The sequence below is a fragment of the Ursus arctos genome, chromosome Y (genome assembly GCF_023065955.2).
Source record: "Ursus arctos isolate Adak ecotype North America chromosome Y, UrsArc2.0, whole genome shotgun sequence".
Classification (NCBI taxonomy): Eukaryota; Metazoa; Chordata; class Mammalia; order Carnivora; family Ursidae; genus Ursus; species Ursus arctos.
In genome coordinates this window covers 21,016,169-21,029,353 of record NC_079874.1, presented here as the reverse complement: position 1 = coordinate 21,029,353, position 13,185 = coordinate 21,016,169, and positions in this window count along the sequence as shown.

Here is a 13,185-nt window from a genome sequence, read left to right as displayed (position 1 = left end):
GGAGACCCAATGTGAGTGCTGTGTTGTGAGTGTGACAGTTTGTGTGTGTGTGTCTGTGTGTGTGTTTCAGGGAAACCATTGTGTATGACTGTAAGAAAAAGTAGATGGGTGTTTGTGTGTTACTTGTATATGTGTGTGTCGGGCCACGTTTGAGAGTATGTTAGGGCAGTTTCAAGTGTTGAGGGTTCTGCGGGAGACCCAGTGTGAGTGCTGTGTTGTGAGTGTGACAGTGTGTGTGTGTGTGTTTGGGGGAACCCCACTGTGTCTGCCTGTAAGGAAATGTCGATGGGTGTTTGTGTGTGTTTCTTGTGTATCTGTGTTTCGGGAGCACGTATGTGAGTGTGTCAGGGCAGTTCCAAGTGTTCATGGCTCTGCTGGAGATCCAGTGTGAGTGCTGTGTTGTGAGGGTGACATTGTGTGTGTGTGTGTGTGTGTGTGTGTTGCGGGAAACCATTTGTATGCCTGTAAGAATAAGTCGATGGGTCTTTGTGTGTGTTTCTTCTGTATGTGTGTTTCGGGACCACGTTTGTGAATATGTTAGGTCAGTTCCAAGTGTCGATGGCTCTGTTGGCGAACCAGTGTGAGTGCTGTGTTGTGAGTGTGACAGTGTGTGTGTGTGTGTCTGTGTGTGTGTTTCGAACCCCACTGTGTATGCCTTTACGAAAAAGTCGATGGGTGTTTGGTTGTGTTTCTTGCGTATGTGTGTGTCGGGACCACGTTTTTGAGTATGTTAGGGCAGTTCGAAGTGTTGATGGTTATGCCGGAGACCCAATGTGAGTGCTGTGTTGTGAGTGTGACAGTTTGTGTGTGTGTGTCTGTGTGTGTGTTTCAGGGAAACCGTTGTGTATGACTGTAAGAAAAAGTCGATGGGTGTTTGTGTGTTACTTGTATATGTGTGTGTCGGGCCACGTTTGAGAGTATGTTAGGGCAGTTTCCAGTGTTGAGGGTTCTGCGGGAGACCCAGTGTGAGTGCTGTGTTGTGAGTGTGATAGTGTATGTGTGTGTGTGTGTGTGTGTGTGTTTGCGGGAAACCATTTTGTATGCCTGTAAGAAAAAGTCGATGGGTGTTTCTGTGTGTTTCTTGTGTATGTGTGTCTCGGGAGAACGTATTTGGGTATGTCAGGGCAGTTCCAAATGGTGATGGCTCTGCAAGGAACAGTGTGAGTGCTGTGTTGTGAGTGTGACAGTGTGTGTGTGTGTGTTTGGGGGAACCCCACTGTGTCTGCCTGTAAGGAAATGTCGATGGGTGTTTGTGTGTGTTTCTTGTGTATCTGTGTTTCGGGAGCACGTATGTGAGTGTGTCAGGGCAGTTCCAAGTGTTCATGGCTCTGCTGGAGATCCAGTGTGAGTGCTGTGTTGTGAGGGTGACATTGTGTGTGTGTGTGTGTGTGTGTGTTTGCGGGAAACCATTTGTATGCCTGTAAGAAAAAGTCGACGGGTGTTTGTGTGTGTTTCTTCTGTATGTGTGTTTCGGGACAACGTTTGTGAATATGTTAGGTCAGTTCCAAGTGTCGATGGCTCTGCTGGCGACCCAGTGTGAGTGCTGTGTTGTGAGTGTGACAGTGTGTGTGTGTGTGTCTGTGTGTGTTTCGAAACCCCACTGTGTATGCCTTTACGAAAAAGTCGATGGGTGTTTGGTTGTGTTTCTTGCGTATGTGTGTGTCGGGACCACGTTTTTGAGTATGTTAGGGCAGTTCGAAGTGTTGATGGTTATGCCGGAGACCCAATGTGAGTGCTGTGTTGTGAGTGTGACAGTGTGTGTGTGTGTGTTTGGGGGAACCCCACTGTGTCTGCCTGTAAGGAAATGTCGATGGGTGTTTGTGTGTGTTTCTTGTGTATCTGTGTTTCGGGAGCACGTACGTAAGCGTGTCAGTGCAGTTCCAAGTGTTCATGGCTCTGCTGGAGATCCAGTGTGAGTGCTGTGTTGTGAGGGTGACATTGTGTGTGTGTGTGTGTGTGTGTGTGTGTGTGTTTGCGGGAAACCATTTGTATGCCTGTAAGAAAAAGTCGATGGGTGTTTGTGTGTGTTTCTTCTGTATGTGTGTTTCGGGACAACGTTTGTGAATATGTTAGGTCAGTTCCAAGTGTCGATGGCTCTGCTGGCGACCCAGTGTGAGTGCTGTGTTGTGAGTGTGACAGTGTGTGTGTGTGTGTCTGTGTGTGTTTCGAAACCCCACTGTGTATGCCTTTACGAAAAAGTCGATGGGTGTTTGGTTGTGTTTCTTGCGTATGTGTGTGTCGGGACCACGTTGTTGAGTATGTTAGGGCAGTTCGAAGTGTTGATGGTTATGCCGGAGACCCAATGTGAGTGCTGTGTTGTGAGTGTGACAGTTTGTGTGTGTGTGTCTGTGTGTGTGTTTCAGGGAAACCATTGTGTATGACTGTAAGAAAAAGTCGATGGGTGTTTGTGTGTTACTTGTATATGTGTGTGTCGGGCCACGTTTGAGAGTATGTTAGGGCAGTTTCAAGTGTTGAGGGTTCTGCGGGAGACCCAGTGTGAGTGCTGTGTTGTGAGTGTGATAGTGTATGTGTGTGTGTGTGTGTGTGTGTGTTTGCGGGAAACCATTTTGTATGCCTGTAAGAAAAAGTCGATGGGTGTTTCTGTGTGTTTCTTGTGTATGTGTGTCTCGGGACAACGTATTTGGGTATGTCAGGGCAGTTCCAAGTGGTGATGGCTCTGCAAGGAACAGTGTGAGTGCTGTGTTGTGAGTGTGACAGTGTGTGTGTGTGTGTTTGGGGGAACCCCACTGTGTCTGCCAGTAAGGAAATGTCGATGGGTGTTTGTGTGTGTTTCTTGTGTATCTGTGTTTCGGGAGCACGTATGTGAGTGTGTCAGGGCAGTTCCAAGTGTTCATGGCTCTGCTGGAGATCCAGTGTGAGTGCTGTGTTGTGAGGGTGACATTGTGTGTGTGTGTGTGTGTGTGTGTGTGTGTGTGTGTGTTGCGGGAAACCATTTGTATGCCTGTAAGAAAATGTCGATGGGTGTTTGTGTGTGTTTCTTCTGTATGTGTGTTACGGGACCACGTTTGTGAATATGTTAGGTCAGTTCCAAGTGTTGATGGCTCTGCTGGAGACCCAGTGTGAGTGCTGTGTTGTGAGTGTGACAGTATGTGTGTGTGTCTGTGTGTGTGTTTCGAACCCCACTGTGTATGCCTTTACGAAAAAGTCGATGGGTGTTTGGTTGTGTTTCTTGCGTATGTGTGTGTCGGGACCACGTTTTTGAGTATGTTAGGGCAGTTCGAAGTGTTGATGGTTATGCCGGAGACCCAATGTGAGTGCTGTGTTGTGAGTTTGACAGTTTGTGTGTGTGTGTCTGTGTGTGTGTTTCAGGGAAACCATTGTGTATGACTGTAAGAAAAAGTCGATGGGTGTTTGTGTGTTACTTGTATATGTGTGTGTCGGGCCACGTTTGAGAGTATGTTAGGGCAGTTTCAAGTGTTGAGGGTTCTGCGGGAGACCCAGTGTGAGTGCTGTGTTGTGAGTGTGATAGTGTATGTGTGTGTGTGTGTGTGTGTTTGCGGGAAACCATTTTGTATGCCTGTAAGAAAAAGTCGATGGGTGTTTCTGTGTGTTTCTTGTGTATGTGTGTCTCGGGACAACGTATTTGGGTATGTCAGGGCAGTTCCAAGTGGTGATGGCTCTGCAAGGAACAGTGTGAGTGCTGTGTTGTGAGTGTGACAGTGTGTGTGTGTGTGTTTGGGGGAACCCCACTGTGTCTGCCTGTAAGGAAATGTCGATGGGTGTTTGTGTGTGTTTCTTGTGTATCTGTGTTTCGGGAGCACGTATGTGAGTGTGTCAGGGGAGTTCCAAGTGTTCATGGCTCTGCTGGAGATCCAGTGTGAGTGCTGTGTTGTGAGGGTGACATTGTGTGTGTGTGTGTGTGTGTGTGTGTGTTGCGGGAAACCATTTGTATGCCTGTAAGAAAAAGTCGATGGGTGTTTGTGTGTGTTTCTTCTGTATGTGTGTTTCGGGACCACGTTTGTGAATATGTTAGGTCAGTTCCAAGTGTTGATGGCTCTGCTGGAGACCCAGTGTGAGTGCTGTGTTGTGAGTGTGACAGTGTGTGTGTGTGTGTCTGTGTGTGTGTTTCGAACCCCACTGTGTATGCCTTTACGAAAAAGTCGATGGGTGTTTGGTTGTGTTTCTTGTGTATGTGTGTGTCGGGACCACGTTTTTGAGTATGTTAGGGCAGTTCGAAGTGTTGATGGTTATGCCGGAGACCCAATGTGAGTGCTGTGTTGTGAGTGTGACAGTTTGTGTGTGTGTGTCTGTGTGTGTGTTTCAGGGAAACCATTGTGTATGACTGTAAGAAAAAGTCGATGGGTGTTTGTGTGTTACTTGAATATGTGTGTGTCGGGCCACGTTTGATAGTATGTTAGGGCAGTTTCAAGTGTTGAGGGTTCTGCGGGAGACCCAGTGTGAGTGCTGTGTTGTGAGTGTGATAGTGTGTGTGTGTGTGTGTGTGTGTTTGCGGGAAACCATTTTGTATGCCTGTAAGAAAAAGTCGATGGGTGTTTCTGTGTGTTTCTTGTGTATGTGTGTCTCGGGACAACGTTTTTGGGTATGTCAGGGCAGTTCCAAGTGGTGATGGCTCTGCAAGGAACAGTGTGAGTGCTGTGTTGTGAGTGTGACAGTGTGTGTGTGTGTGTTTGGGGGAACCCCACTGTGTCTGCCTGTAAGGAAATGTCGATGGGTGTTTGTGTGTGTTTCTTGTGTATCTGTGTTTCGGGAGCACGTATGTGAGCGTGTCAGTGCAGTTCCAAGTGTTCATGGCTCTGCTGGAGATCCAGTGTGAGTGCTGTGTTGTGAGGGTGACATTGTGTGTGTGTGTGTGTGTGTGTGTGTGTGTGTTTGCGGGAAACCATTTGTATGCCTGTAAGAAAAAGTCGATGGGTGTTTGTGTGTGTTTCTTCTGTATGTGTGTTTCGGGACAACGTTTGTGAATATGTTAGGTCAGTTCCAAGTGTCGATGGCTCTGCTGGCGACCCAGTGTGAGTGCTGTGTTGTGAGTGTGACAGTGTGTGTGTGTGTCTGTGTGTGTTTCGAAACCCCACTGTGTATGCCTTTACGAAAAAGTCGATGGGTGTTTGGTTGTGTTTCTTGCGTATGTGTGTGTCGGGACCACGTTTTTGAGTATGTTAGGGCAGTTCGAAGTGTTGATGGTTATGCCGGAGACCCAATGTGAGTGCTGTGTTGTGAGTGTGACAGTTTGTGTGTGTGTGTCTGTGTGTGTGTTTCAGGGAAACCATTGTGTATGACTGTAAGAAAAAGTCGATGGGTGTTTGTGTGTTACTTGTATATGTGTGTGTCGGGCCACGTTTGAGAGTATGTTAGGGCAGTTTCAAGTGTTGAGGGTTCTGCGGGAGACCCAGTGTGAGTGCTGTGTTGTGAGTGTGATAGTGTATGTGTGTGTGTGTGTGTGTTTGCGGGAAACCATTTTGTATGCCTGTAAGAAAAAGTCGATGGGTGTTTCTGTGTGTTTCTTGTGTATGTGTGTCTCGGGACAACGTATTTGGGTATGTCAGGGCAGTTCCAAGTGGTGATGGCTCTGCAAGGAACAGTGTGAGTGCTGTGTTGTGAGTGTGACAGTGTGTGTGTGTGTGTTTGGGGGAACCCCACTGTGTCTGCCTGTAAGGAAATGTCGATGGGTGTTTGTGTGTGTTTCTTGTGTATCTGTGTTTCGGGAGCACGTATGTGAGTGTGTCAGGGGAGTTCCAAGTGTTCATGGCTCTGCTGGAGATCCAGTGTGAGTGCTGTGTTGTGAGGGTGACATTGTGTGTGTGTGTGTGTGTGTGTGTGTGTTGCGGGAAACCATTTGTATGCCTGTAAGAAAAAGTCGATGGGTGTTTGTGTGTGTTTCTTCTGTATGTGTGTTTCGGGACCACGTTTGTGAATATGTTAGGTCAGTTCCAAGTGTTGATGGCTCTGCTGGAGACCCAGTGTGAGTGCTGTGTTGTGAGTGTGACAGTGTGTGTGTGTGTGTCTGTGTGTGTGTTTCGAACCCCACTGTGTATGCCTTTACGAAAAAGTCGATGGGTGTTTGGTTGTGTTTCTTGTGTATGTGTGTGTCGGGACCACGTTTTTGAGTATGTTAGGGCAGTTCGAAGTGTTGATGGTTATGCCGGAGACCCAATGTGAGTGCTGTGTTGTGAGTGTGACAGTTTGTGTGTGTGTGTCTGTGTGTGTGTTTCAGGGAAACCATTGTGTATGACTGTAAGAAAAAGTCGATGGGTGTTTGTGTGTTACTTGAATATGTGTGTGTCGGGCCACGTTTGATAGTATGTTAGGGCAGTTTCAAGTGTTGAGGGTTCTGCGGGAGACCCAGTGTGAGTGCTGTGTTGTGAGTGTGATAGTGTGTGTGTGTGTGTGTGTGTGTTTGCGGGAAACCATTTTGTATGCCTGTAAGAAAAAGTCGATGGGTGTTTCTGTGTGTTTCTTGTGTATGTGTGTCTCGGGACAACGTTTTTGGGTATGTCAGGGCAGTTCCAAGTGGTGATGGCTCTGCAAGGAACAGTGTGAGTGCTGTGTTGTGAGTGTGACAGTGTGTGTGTGTGTGTTTGGGGGAACCCCACTGTGTCTGCCTGTAAGGAAATGTCGATGGGTGTTTGTGTGTGTTTCTTGTGTATCTGTGTTTCGGGAGCACGTATGTGAGCGTGTCAGTGCAGTTCCAAGTGTTCATGGCTCTGCTGGAGATCCAGTGTGAGTGCTGTGTTGTGAGGGTGACATTGTGTGCGTGTGTGTGTGTGTGTGTGTGTGTGTTTGCGGGAAACCATTTGTATGCCTGTAAGAAAAAGTCGATGGGTGTTTGTGTGTGTTTCTTCTGTATGTGTGTTTCGGGACAACGTTTGTGAATATGTTAGGTCAGTTCCAAGTGTCGATGGCTCTGCTGGCGACCCAGTGTGAGTGCTGTGTTGTGAGTGTGACAGTGTGTGTGTGTGTCTGTGTGTGTTTCGAAACCCCACTGTGTATGCCTTTACGAAAAAGTCGATGGGTGTTTGGTTGTGTTTCTTGCGTATGTGTGTGTCGGGACCACGTTTTTGAGTATGTTAGGGCAGTTCGAAGTGTTGATGGTTATGCCGGAGACCCAATGTGAGTGCTGTGTTGTGAGTGTGACAGTTTGTGTGTGTGTGTCTGTGTGTGTGTTTCAGGGAAACCATTGTGTATGACTGTAAGAAAAAGTCGATGGGTGTTTGTGTGTTACTTGTATATGTGTGTGTCGGGCCACGTTTGAGAGTATGTTAGGGCAGTTTCAAGTGTTGAGGGTTCTGCGGGAGACCCAGTGTGAGTGCTGTGTTGTGAGTGTGATAGTGTATGTGTGTGTGTGTGTGTGTTTGCGGGAAACCATTTTGTATGCCTGTAAGAAAAAGTCGATGGGTGTTTCTGTGTGTTTCTTGTGTATGTGTGTCTCGGGACAACGTATTTGGGTATGTCAGGGCAGTTCCAAGTGGTGATGGCTCTGGAAGGAACAGTGTGAGTGCTGTGTTGTGAGTGTGACAGTGTGTGTGTGTGTGTTTGGGGGAACCCCACTGTGTCTGCCTGTAAGGAAATGTCGATGGGTGTTTGTGTGTGTTTCTTGTGTATCTGTGTTTCGGGAGCACGTATGTGAGTGTGTCAGGGCAGTTCCAAGTGTTCATGGCTCTGCTGGAGATCCAGTGTGAGTGCTGTGTTGTGAGGGTGACATTGTGTGTGTGTGTGTGTGTGTGTGTGTTGCGGGAAACCATTTGTATGCCTGTAAGAAAAAGTCGATGGGTGTTTGTGTGTGTTTCTTCTGTATGTGTGTTTCGGGACCACGTTTGTGAATATGTTAGGTCAGTTCCAAGTGTTGATGGCTCTGCTGGAGACCCAGTGTGAGTGCTGTGTTGTGAGTGTGACAGTGTGTGTGTGTGTGTCTGTGTGTGTGTTTCGAACCCCACTGTGTATGCCTTTACGAAAGAGTCGATGGGTGTTTGGTTGTGTTTCTTGCGTATGTGTGTGTCGGGACCACGTTTTTGAGTATGTTAGGGCAGTTCGAAGTGTTGATGGTTATGCCGGAGACCCAATGTGAGTGCTGTGTTGTGAGTGTGACAGTTTGTGTGTGTGTGTCTGTGTGTGTGTTTCAGGGAAACCATTGTGTATGACTGTAAGAAAAAGTCGATGGGTGTTTGTGTGTTACTTGTATATGTGTGTGTCGGGCCACGTTTGAGAGTATGTTAGGGCAGTTTCAAGTGTTGAGGGTTCTGCGGGAGACCCAGTGTGAGTGCTGTGTTGTGAGTGTGATAGTGTGTGTGTGTGTGTGTGTGTGTTTGCGGGAAACCATTTTGTATGCCTGTAAGAAAAAGTCGATGGGTGTTTCTGTGTGTTTCTTGTGTATGTGTGTCTCGGGACAACGTATTTGGGTATGTCAGGGCAGTTCCAAGTGGTGATGGCTCTGCAAGGAACAGTGTGAGTGCTGTGTTGTGAGTGTGACAGTGTGTGTGTGTGTGTTTGGGGGAACCCCACTGTGTCTGCCTGTAAGGAAATGTCGATGGGTGTTTGTGTGTGTTTCTTGTGTATCTGTGTTTCGGGAGCACGTATGTGAGTGTGTCAGGGCAGTTCCAAGTGTTCATGGCTCTGCTGGAGATCCAGTGTGAGTGCTGTGTTGTGAGGGTGACATTGTGTGTGTGTGTGTGTGTGTGTGTGTTGCGGGAAACCATTTGTATGCCTGTAAGAAAAAGTCGATGGGTGTTTGTGTGTGTTTCTTCTGTATGTGTGTTTCGGGACAACGTTTGTGAATATGTTAGGTCAGTTCCAAGTGTCGATGGCTCTGCTGGCGACCCAGTGTGAGTGCTGTGTTGTGAGTGTGACAGTGTGTGTGTGTGTGTCTGTGTGTGTGTTTCAAACCCCACTGTGTATGCCTTTACGAAAAAGTCGATGGGTGTTTGGTTGTGTTTCTTGCGTATGTGTGTGTCGGGACCACGTTTTTGAGTATGTTAGGGCAGTTCGAAGTGTTGATGGTTATGCCGGAGACCCAATGTGAGTGCTGTGTTGTGAGTGTGACAGTTTGTGTGTGTGTGTCTGTGTGTGTGTTTCAGGGAAACCATTGTGTATGACTGTAAGAAAAAGTCGATGGGTGTTTGTGTGTTACTTGTATATGTGTGTGTCAGGCCACGTTTGAGAGTATGTTAGGGCAGTTTCAAGTGTTGAGGGTTCTACGGGAGACCCAGTGTGAGTGCTGTGTTGTGAGTGTGATAGTGTATGTGTGTGTGTGTGTGTGTGTGTTTGCGGGAAACCATTTTGTATGCCTGTAAGAAAAAGTCGATGGGTGTTTCTGTGTGTTTCTTGTGTATGTGTGTCTCCGGACAACGTATTTGGGTATGTCAGGGCAGTTCCAAGTGGTGATGGCTCTGCAAGGAACAGTGTGAGTGCTGTGTTGTGAGTGTGACAGTGTGTGTGTGTGTGTTTGGGGGAACCCCACTGTGTCTGCCTGTAAGGAAATGTCGATGGGTGTTTGTGTGTGTTTCTTGTGTATCTGTGTTTCGGGAGCACGTATGTGAGTGTGTCAGGGCAGTTCCAAGTGTTCATGGCTCTGCTGGAGATCCAGTGTGAGTGCTGTGTTGTGAGGGTGACATTGTGTGTGTGTGTGTGTGTGTGTGTGTGTGTGTTGCGGGAAACCATTTGTATGCCTGTAAGAAAAAGTCGATGGGTGTTTGTGTGTGTTTCTTCTGTATGTGTGTTTCGGGACCACGTTTGTGAATATGTTAGGTCAGTTCCAAGTGTCGATGGCTCTGCTGGCGACCCAGTGTGAGTGCTGTGTTGTGAGTGTGACAGTGTGTGTGTGTGTGTCTGTGTGTGTGTTTCGAACCCCACTGTGTATGCCTTTACGAAAAAGTCGATGGGTGTTTGGTTGTGTTTCTTGCGTATGTGTGTGTCGGGACCACGTTTTTGAGTATGTTAGGGCAGTTCGAAGTGTTGATGGTTATGCCGGAGACCCAATGTGAGTGCTGTGTTGTGAGTGTGACAGTTTGTGTGTGTGTGTCTGTGTGTGTGTTTCAGGGAAACCATTGTGTATGACTGTAAGAAAAAGTCGATGGGTGTTTGTGTGTTACTTGTATATGTGTGTGTCGGGCCACGTTTGAGAGTATGTTAGGGCAGTTTCAAGTGTTGAGGGTTCTGCGGGAGACCCAGTGTGAGTGCTGTGTTGTGAGTGTGATAGTGTATGTGTGTGTGTGTGTGTGTGTTTGCGGGAAACCATTTTGTATGCCTGTAAGAAAAAGTCGATGGGTGTTTCTGTGTGTTTCTTGTGTATGTGTGTCTCGGGACAACGTATTTGGGTATGTCAGGGCAGTTCCAAGTGGTGATGGCTCTGCAAGGAACAGTGTGAGTGCTGTGTTGTGAGTGTGACAGTGTGTGTGTGTGTGTTTGGGGGAACCCCACTGTGTCTGCCTGTAAGGAAATGTCGATGGGTGTTTGTGTGTGTTTCTTGTGTATCTGTGTTTCGGGAGCACGTATGTGAGTGTGTCAGGGCAGTTCCAAGTGTTCATGGCTCTGCTGGAGATCCAGTGTGAGTGCTGTGTTGTGAGGGTGACATTGTGTGTGTGTGTGTGTGTGTGTGTGTGTGTGTGTGTTGCGGGAAACCATTTGTATGCCTGTAAGAAAAAGTCGATGGGTGTTTGTGTGTGTTTCTTCTGTATGTGTGTTTCGGGACCACGTTTGTGAATATGTTAGGTCAGTTCCAAGTGTTGATGGCTCTGCTGGAGACCCAGTGTGAGTGCTGTGTTGTGAGTGTGACAGTGTGTGTGTGTGTGTCTGTGTGTGTGTTTCGAACCCCACTGTGTATGCCTTTACGAAAAAGTCGATGGGTGTTTGGTTGTGTTTCTTGTGTATGTGTGTGACGGGACCTCGTTTTTGAGTATGTTAGGGCATTTCGAAGTGTTGATGGTTATGCCGGAGACCCAATGTGAGTGCTGTGTTGTGAGTGTGACAGTTTGTGTGTGTGTGTCTGTGTGTGTGTTTCAGGGAAACCATTGTGTATGACTGTAAGAAAAAGTCGATGGGTGTTTGTGTGTTACTTGTATATGTGTGTGTCGGGCCACGTTTGAGAGTATGTTAGGGCAGTTTCAAGTGTTGAGGGTTCTGCGGGAGACCCAGTGTGAGTGCTGTGTTGTGAGTGTGATAGTGTGTGTGTGTGTGTGTGTGTTTGCGGGAAACCATTTTGTATGCCTGTAAGAAAAAGTCGATGGGTGTTTCTGTGTGTTTCTTGTGTATGTGTGTCTCGGGACAACGTTTTTGGGTATGTCAGGGCAGTTCCAAGTGGTGATGGCTCTGCAAGGAACAGTGTGAGTGCTGTGTTGTGAGTGTGACAGTGTGTGTGTGTGTGTTTGGGGGAACCCCACTGTGTCTGCCTGTAAGGAAATGTCGATGGGTGTTTGTGTGTGTTTCTTGTGTATCTGTGTTTCGGGAGCACGTATGTGAGCGTGTCAGTGCAGTTCCAAGTGTTCATGGCTCTGCTGGAGATCCAGTGTGAGTGCTGTGTTGTGAGGGTGACATTGTGTGTGTGTGTGTGTGTGTGTGTGTGTTTGCGGGAAACCATTTGTATGCCTGTAAGAAAAAGTCGATGGGTGTTTGTGTGTGTTTCTTCTGTATGTGTGTTTCGGGACAACGTTTGTGAATATGTTAGGTCAGTTCCAAGTGTCGATGGCTCTGCTGGCGACCCAGTGTGAGTGCTGTGTTGTGAGTGTGACAGTGTGTGTGTGTGTCTGTGTGTGTGTTTCGAACCCCACTGTGTATGCCTTTACGAAAAAGTCGATGGGTGTTTGGTTGTGTTTCTTGCGTATGTGTGTGTCGGGACCACGTTTTTGAGTATGTTAGGGCAGTTCGAAGTGTTGATGGTTATGCCGGAGACCCAATGTGAGTGCTGTGTTGTGAGTGTGACAGTTTGTGTGTGTGTGTCTGTGTGTGTGTTTCAGGGAAACCATTGTGTATGACTGTAAGAAAAAGTCGATGGGTGTTTGTGTGTTACTTGTATATGTGTGTGTCGGGCCACGTTTGAGAGTATGTTAGGGCAGTTTCAAGTGTTGAGGGTTCTACGGGAGACCCAGTGTGAGTGCTGTGTTGTGAGTGTGATAGTGTATGTGTGTGTGTGTGTGTGTGTGTGTTTGCGGGAAACCATTTTGTATGCCTGTAAGAAAAAGTCGATGGGTGTTTCTGTGTGTTTCTTGTGTATGTGTGTCTCCGGACAACGTATTTGGGTATGTCAGGGCAGTTCCAAGTGGTGATGGCTCTGCAAGGAACAGTGTGAGTGCTGTGTTGTGAGTGTGACAGTGTGTGTGTGTGTGTTTGGGGGAACCCCACTGTGTCTGCGTGTAAGGAAATGTCGATGGGTGTTTGTGTGTGTTTCTTGTGTATCTGTGTTTCGGGAGCACGTATGTGAGTGTGTCAGGGCAGTTCCAAGTGTTCATGGCTCTGCTGGAGATCCAGTGTGAGTGCTGTGTTGTGAGGGTGACATTGTGTGTGTGTGTGTGTGTGTGTGTGTGTGTGTTGCGGGAAACCATTTGTATGCCTGTAAGAAAAAGTCGATGGGTGTTTGTGTGTGTTTCTTCTGTATGTGTGTTTCGGGACCACGTTTGTGAATATGTTAGGTCAGTTCCAAGTGTCGATGGCTCTGCTGGCGACCCAGTGTGAGTGCTGTGTTGTGAGTGTGACAGTGTGTGTGTGTGTGTCTGTGTGTGTGTTTCGAACCCCACTGTGTATGCCTTAACGAAAAAGTCGATGGGTGTTTGGTTGTGTTTCTTGCGTATGTGTGTGTCGGGACCACGTTTTTGAGTATGTTAGGGCAGTTCGAAGTGTTGATGGTTATGCCGGAGACCCAATGTGAGTGCTGTGTTGTGAGTGTGACAGTTTGTGTGTGTGTGTCTGTGTGTGTGTTTCAGGGAAACCATTGTGTATGACTGTAAGAAAAAGTCGATGGGTGTTTGTGTGTTACTTGTATATGTGTGTGTCGGGCCACGTTTGAGAGTATGTTAGGGCAGTTTCAAGTGTTGAGGGTTCTGCGGGAGACCCAGTGTGAGTGCTGTGTTGTGAGTGTGATAGTGTATGTGTGTGTGTGTGTGTGTGTTTGCGGGAAACCATTTTGTATGCCTGTAAGAAAAAGTCGATGGGTGTTTCTGTGTGTTTCTTGTGTATGTGTGTCTCGGGACAACGTATTTGGGTATGTCAGGGCAGTTCCAA